Below are 7,935 nucleotides of genomic sequence, written 5' to 3' on the forward strand. Positions count from 1 at the left end.
TCAGTCTGGGCGACAGAGTGAGACTCCAACTCAAAAAAAAAAAAAGAAAACATTTGCTCTCTGAAAGACTCTGAAATACAAAGCATAAAGGCAACTCAGAAAGTGGAAAAATACTTAAAAATCATATATTTCTCCAAAGACTTGTATTTTGTAAAAAGTAACTCAAAAGCTGGGCATGGTGGCTCACACCTGTAGTCTCAGCAACTTGGAGAACTGAGGCATGAGGATCCCTTGAGCCCAGGAGTTTGAGACCAGCCTGAGCAACATAGTGAGATGTCACTTATAGAAAACAAAAAAGTAGCTAGACAATAAGATAAACAATTCAATACAAAAATGAGCGAAGCCCAGTATAAATGGGCAAGTAATCTGAACTGACATTTCTCAAAACAAGTTATGGAAAAGCCGATAAGCATATTAATAGTCTCCACGCTATTAGTTATCAGGTAAATTTAAGTTAAAACCCGAGACACCACTACTCACTCACTATAATAGCTAAAATAAAAATGTCTTATGATACCAAATATTGGTAAGGATGTGGAGTGACTGGAACTCTCAAACTTTGTTGTTAAAATGATACAAATACTTTGGAAAACATCATAACACCGTTTGCCAAGTTTTTGTTTGTTCAAACAAATTAAACATATATTTAGCATGAGGCTCAATAATTACACTCTTAAGTATCTCATTATACTTACATAAAAAACATGTCCATACAAAGACGTGCATGCAAATATCAATAGCTATTTTATTTGTAATAGTAAGAAACTAAAAAAAATTACCCTGCATCATTATTTAAAGTGATAATCTAATTGTGTTATATTCAATCATTAAAAAACTGTTCAGCAATATAAAAAATGAACTACTATACGTACAACTATACGAATAAATTTAAAAAGCATTATTCATAGCAAAAGAATCCAGATACATCGCTTACTTAGTTTATGTTTCCATTTATATAAAAATCTAGAAAAGACAACATAATCTATGGTAATAGGGACAGAAAGCAAATCAATGTTTGGCTGAGGCCAAGGCTATAAAAAGATGCAAATAATTATTTTGGAGGTGATGAAATGTTCTCTGTTTTGATAATGATCAAATGTTATAATGATAGTAGTTACACAGTTATATAAATTTTCACAATCAAGATATACAATTAAAATAGGTGCATTTTATTGTGAATAAATTATGCCTCAATAAATTGGATTTTTTTAAATGGGAGAGCAAAAAACCCGGGGAAAAAATAGTCTATTAAAGGACAGAGCAGATTAACTTCAATTTATCCCTAAAACTCTGTGCCCCAAACACTTACAGGATCCCATTTTGATTCTGGGTACCAAAAACTAAACATTATTGCACATTTTCTGGGATGGCAAAAATTGAGGCTGTTGTATTAAAAGATCAAAGGGATCTTATTCAGCAAGTATTAACATAGTTTAACAGCAATATAAATTTAGCTATACTCCTAACAAATGAAGTAGTTTTCCTTGCAAAATACAGTTTGCAATCTCAAAATGAATCGGTATTTTTGTGTATACACAAAATGTAAAATGAATAAAGCATTAAAATGTAACTAATCATGTACTTTAGTATCACATCTTCAATTATAAATTCAGACCCAATGAAGGAAATTTGATACAACATAACATATTATTGTATTATGTATGAAGAAAATCAACTTTAGAATTGAATTGCATAATTATTATTAATATTCATAAATTTAAAACAAAATCATTTAAAGTTAGATGCTTGTTATTATATTTGATTTATGCAGAAACTAGAAGTTCTTCTTTTGACCACTAGATAGAGCTTTGATATTAATGTACTAAATTTGATTCACTAAATCCACTGAAAACTTGATAACTGTCTTATATACATGTGTTCTTTGCCTCTAGACATTACGTTTCTAGACCTGTTTAAGTAGGTTTTGAAAAGACATTTAATTTTCTCCTCTGTTGGATAAAGCATGAGTTAAAATTTCCCTTACCTCAAGGCATGCCACTTAGTGTTTTGTCTATAGCTAATCCAGGGAATAAGATGAGAATCAATTGGTTTTCCCCTAAGAATCTCTATGTTCAAACAAGTAATTCTAAACTAATTTAAAGACTAAGTTATAATTCTTAATAATTTTGTGTCATTAATGGTCCAATGTATTAGACTGGTTGAGATGAAACTGTTTTTATTAAATTATATTCTTTGAGAAATTTCAATTGGAACATTACCAGTGTTGATTTTATGTCTCTTTAGCAATTTCGTGGGATAGTAGCACATGGTCATTACCAAAGGCATCGACTACATTATGTGTTTATTGATCCCTTGTGTAGGAAGTAGGACAAAAGACCCTAAATATCTCCTCTCATAGAAGAATTGACAAACTCTCTCAGCTAAGGATCTCTATGTCTGGAATCACTTCAGCATTGGAGCTAGAAAATCCATGTAAACACTCATACTTGATACAATTATTCTCCCTGGCTGGGGGCAGTTTCCATAGTTTCTACTGCTCAAAATATAAACACCCAAAATTATGAAAAAAAAAACAGTTTTCTACGCTTTAAACAAAATTTGAGTACATATGTAGTTATCCCTCCAAAATTATGCTCCAAAATTAGCCAGAGGCATAATTAAATAATTGAAGAAACTGAAAATGTTGATAAAACACCACATTTTATATAAGGTTGATCACAGTGATATGACAATATAAAATTTAAAAATGTCAGATTAATTGGACAGGATTTGGTTGGTGAGGTTATTGATTTGTTTGCTTTTCACATTCCATTTTTCTGTCTTTTAAAATATGAGATTATACCTCAATTTCTCAATCAACTCATCTTTGACAAATCCTCCAATAACAACCACTGGGGAGAAGAGAACGTATTCAGTAAATGGTTGCTGGGAAAACTGGCTGACCACATGCAGAAGATTGAAACAGGACCTCTATCTATCCCCATACACAAAAATCAACTCTAAATGGATCAGAGACCTAATGTAAACCTCAAAGTATAATAATCTTACAAAATACAGGAGACAACCTTATGGAAATTGGAACTGGCAACCAATTCCTGATCACAACCCCAGATGTCTATGCCGTAAGACATAAGATAGACAAGTGGGAACTCATTAAACTGACAAGCTTCTGCAAAGCAAAAGAAACCATCAAGAGAGCAGGGAGACAACCCATAGAATGGGAAAATATATTTGCCAACTGTATATCTGACAAAAGCCTAACATCTAGGATCTACAAGGAACTCAAATGCGCTGAAAGGAAAAAATCAAACAGCCCCTTTAAAAAGTGGGCAAAAGACATAAATAGACACTTCTCAAAAGAAGTTATATGAGCAACCAACAGTCACATGAAAAAGTACTCAGCCTCACTAATCATCAGAGAAATGCAAATCAAAACCACATTGAGATGCCACCTAACCCCAGTAAGAATGGCCGTCATTAATAAAACAAACAACAGATGCTGGCAAGGATGTGGAGAAAAAGGAACGCTTCTACCCTGCTGGTGGGAATGCAAACTAGTGCAATGTCTCTGGAAGACAGTGTGGCGATTTCTGAAAGAACTAGAAATTGATCTTCCGTATGACCCAGCAATTCTCCTACTGGGAATATACCCAGAGGAACTCAAATCATTCTACAAAAAAGATACCTGCACACACATGTTTGTTGCAGCTCTATTCACAATAGCAAAAACATGAAACCATCCATGCTGCTCATCAAAGCTGGACTGTATAAAAAAAATGTGGGACATATACATGATGGAATAGTATGCAGTCGTAAAGAAGGGTAAATATATGGACTTTGCCACAACTTGGAGGGATTTAGAATAGATCATATTCAGTGATCTATCACAGAAACAAAGAACAGACTGGGCTCATTGGCTTAAACCCGGAATCCCAGCACTTTGGGAGACCGACGTGAGAGGATTGCCTGAGCCCATGGGTTCAACCAGCCTGGAAAATGTGGTGAGACCTTATTTCTATAATCAAAAATAAAAATAAAAAATTAGTCGGGCGTGGTAGTGTGCACCTGTAGTTTTGACTACTTGGAAGGCTGAGGTAGAAGAATCGCTGGAGCCCAGCAGGTTGACACTGGGGTGGGTGGCCATAAGCGTGCCACTGCATTCCAGCCTGGGCAATGGAGTGAGACTCCAACTCAAAAAAAAAAAAAAAAGAAAGAAAGAAAGAAAGAAAGAAAGGGATTGGCAGTAGTGGGAAACTGTCAGGGAGGCGGGGTTGGAATTGGCAGTTGAGGGAAACTTCCAGGGGAGGGAGGAGCACACCTCATCAACAAGGGTACCTGCATAATGAACATTTGTACACCCAACCCTGAATTGTATCCCACATCTTTAAAATAAAGAAAAATAAATACGTAAGTAAAGAAATAAAATTAAAAGAAAATATGAGCTTCTAGTTTCTAATTGGGACAAATACACTTAAACATCAAGCAAAGAAAAATGAGTCAAGACGAAATTGACATATGTAAAAAATTAGCCACATTATTATATCCCTAATCTTTCTTATGTTAAGGATAAATAATATTGTGAAACATTCAAAAGCAAAAATAAGATACATTTTTGCCCTTGGAGGTACTATTAATAAAAAAGTGAGTGCCTGTTTTCTGGTGGGCTCTCTCGTTGATTTTCATCTGAAAACTAATGGATTAATTCTTGCCCACCCTACTAATACATATGTGGTTGGACAGAGAGTGAACAGTGGCATGGAGCATGGGAAAACATTCATCAAATCCTATAGACAGATATGTATGTGCATGCAGATACACACGTGCAAACACAGAAGCTAAAAAGCATACTGATTCCAATAACCAAGGCCTGCACTCTCTGAGTTAGGGTGGCAGTATGAACATAAGCATGTGGATAAACACACAACTGTCTACTTTCTAATTATCATTGATCAACTCAATATAGAAATGAGAAAAACAATATTCATCAGCAATGAAAATAAAGATCTTCTATACCAGAAAAAAAAAAAAAAAAAAACCATTAGAGAGCCCTATTGAAGGAAGATGGGGAAAGAACTCCTTTTGAGAAAAAGCAATTTTTCCAGGAAGTAAGTTGTAGGACATCCTTACAGAACTGACTCTAATATTCTATAACTTACTGTTACTGCTGACGTTGTACAGGACTAAATGCAAAGGCAGACTGAGGAGTTGTCAGGAAGTATAACAACTGGGTTTTCTCTCACCTCTGGAGATTGTGAGCTTTGAGATTCCACACTGATGCAAGGTGGTGCATAGGTTTTCCTCTAACTCAAAAGAATTCATGAAATAAAGGAAGAGGCTAGTTGTGGAGGAGTTGGGGAAAGTCTTCCCCTATACATCCTGGCCCTTTTGGTGGCTCAAGGCAAAAGCTTTCAGGTAACAACGTTTCTGATACTAGTTGCTGACTCTGAACTGGTATCAACTAATTTTGCTTTATTTTCTTTCATGTACTTTCCTTTTACCAGTCAGGACCAGGAGCCCCTCCTAAACATGTGGATAGTGTCCCCTATTGAGTTTTTATAAGACTATAAGCCAGTATTGGCAAGGCATAGAGTTTGATCTGTAAATGTATTGATACTACATAACATTTATTGAATACTTAGAAAGTATCGAATAATCACATAGTCATTGAAAAGATTTGGCAGCCCAATAGGAAAGAATCATCTTTTCTCAGACAATTCTGAGGCTATGCCTCCTGCTGAAATAAATGTACAGGAAAAAAAGGGGGGGAGCACTTTAGAGAAAATACAATGTGTGTACTCAAGATTCAAGAGGAAGCTTGCCTCACTAAAACTACACAGGATATCGTTACAACATAAATTAGTGAAATTAGTGAAAACTTAAGAATGGGCACAGCGTTCAAGCATCAATGTAAGCAGTAAGAAACAGTGCACATTTTAGAAATTAATAAAATTGGCCGGGCTCGGTGGCTCAGCCTATAATCCCAGAACTTTGGGAGGCCGAGGCGAGTGGATTGCCTGAGTCAACGCATTCAAGACCAATCTGGGCAATTTGGAGAGCCCTTGTCTCTACAATAAGTTAAAAAAAAATTAGCCAGGTGTGGTAGCACGCACCTGTAGTTCTGGCTACTTAGAAGGCTGAGGTGAAAGGATCCCTGGAGCCCAGCAAGTCGAAACTGGGGTGGCCGTGAGTGTGCCACTGCACTCCAGCCTGGGTGACAGAGTGAGACTCCAACGCAAAAAAAAAAAAATTAATAAAATCAAATACAATTTCAAGAATCATTCCAAAAGCACACATAAAAATAATCAAAATGTAAATTTTCTTAATATGATACAATACCCAATATTGTACTATGCATTAATTTGTTCATTTAAAAAATAATTGAGTGCCTATTCTGAAATGTGCATTGTGCTAGGCACTAAGAGATAAAATAGTGAGAACAAACATGTTTCTTACCCTCTTGGAATTTACAGGTAAGTTATGGAAATATATTTTAATTAAATAATATAAAACTAAAATCATGGTAAATGTCATGAAAGAGAAATGTACCATTCAATGAAACTTGGCATACTTGAATTTTACCTCATGAGAATGAACAGAAGGTTTTTTCTTAAAATATTAATGATTGCACTGAAATCCAAAGGAGATGGCAAGGCAAAATGGGGAGAATAGGCTTTCCAGGCAAAGGAATGAGCATGTTCTGTGACAGCAAAAAGCATAGTAAATAGAAGAAACTAAAGGAAGGCCAGTGTGGGAGATGCCTCGGAGACCTTGGATGGCCCTGAGATTAGGTGGAATTTTGTTGTTAATTCTAAAGGAAAGAAGAAGCAATTGAAGAATTTTAAACAGTTAGATTGGGGGGGGGGTGGTTGGAATAATTTTACATTATAGAAAAATCATAAAGAAATAGATGTACATAGTCTTGAGAGTCACTGTATACCCTTCAATGAGTTTCTCCTTATTGTTAATATCTTGCACAACAAGATGCATTTGCCAAAATGAATAAATTCAAACTGGTAAATACTATGAACTAAACTACAGACTTTATTTATATTTAATCAGGTTTTTTTTACTAGTGTCTTTTATCTGTTCCAAAAATTCAATACAGGATCCACATTGCATTGCATTTAGTCATTATGTCTCCTTAATCTCTTCTGCTCTGTGAGTTTTTCAATCTTTTTTTGTTTTTGAAAAATATTGCTCAAGAGTTTTGTAGGGTATACCTCAATTTGGGTTTATATGATGTTTCTTCACAATGATCCTGTGTTTATAGGTTTTTGGAAAGGATACTATAGAAGTGAACTATCATTCTCATCACATAATGCCAAGAGTACATGAAGTCAACATGTCTTATCACAGGTGAGTTAGCCTTGATCACTTAGTTAAGGTGATGTCTGCTTGGGTTTTCTATTGTAAAATTTGTATGTTTAATTTCTTTGTCCTAGTAATTTGTCACTATTCACTACATTTAGCACATACTCAAGGGGAGGAAAATCAATCTCCACCTCTGAGAGGTGAGCATCTATGTCTATTATTGGGAAACTGTCTGTAAAAAGAAATTTGGTCCTACAGTACATTTATTTATTTATTTGTGTGCGACTGTGTGCATATGTATACATATTGTGTATGTGTCTATCTATCATCTATCTAATATTAAATTCATGGATCATTGATATTTCTTTTATTCTTTGTGTTAAAATCCCATATTCTCATTATGCAGCCATAAAGAAGGACAAACATATGGACTTCGCAGCAACGTGGATGGATCTGGAGTCGACCATACTCAGTGATCTATCACAGAAACAAAGAACAGAGTACCATATGTTCTCACTCATAAGCAGACCTTGAACAATTATCCTAATATTTTAAGAAAGCACTTGGCAGTAGTGGGAAACTGTCAGGGGAGGCGGGGTGGGACTGGCAGTTGAGGGAAACTGCTAGGGGAGGGAGGGGCATACCTCATCAACAAGGGTACCT

The sequence above is a fragment of the Carlito syrichta genome, unplaced genomic scaffold (assembly GCF_000164805.1).
Source record: "Carlito syrichta isolate Samal-C Ts95f unplaced genomic scaffold, Tarsius_syrichta-2.0.1 Scaffold315307, whole genome shotgun sequence".
Taxonomy (NCBI): Eukaryota; Metazoa; Chordata; class Mammalia; order Primates; family Tarsiidae; genus Carlito; species Carlito syrichta.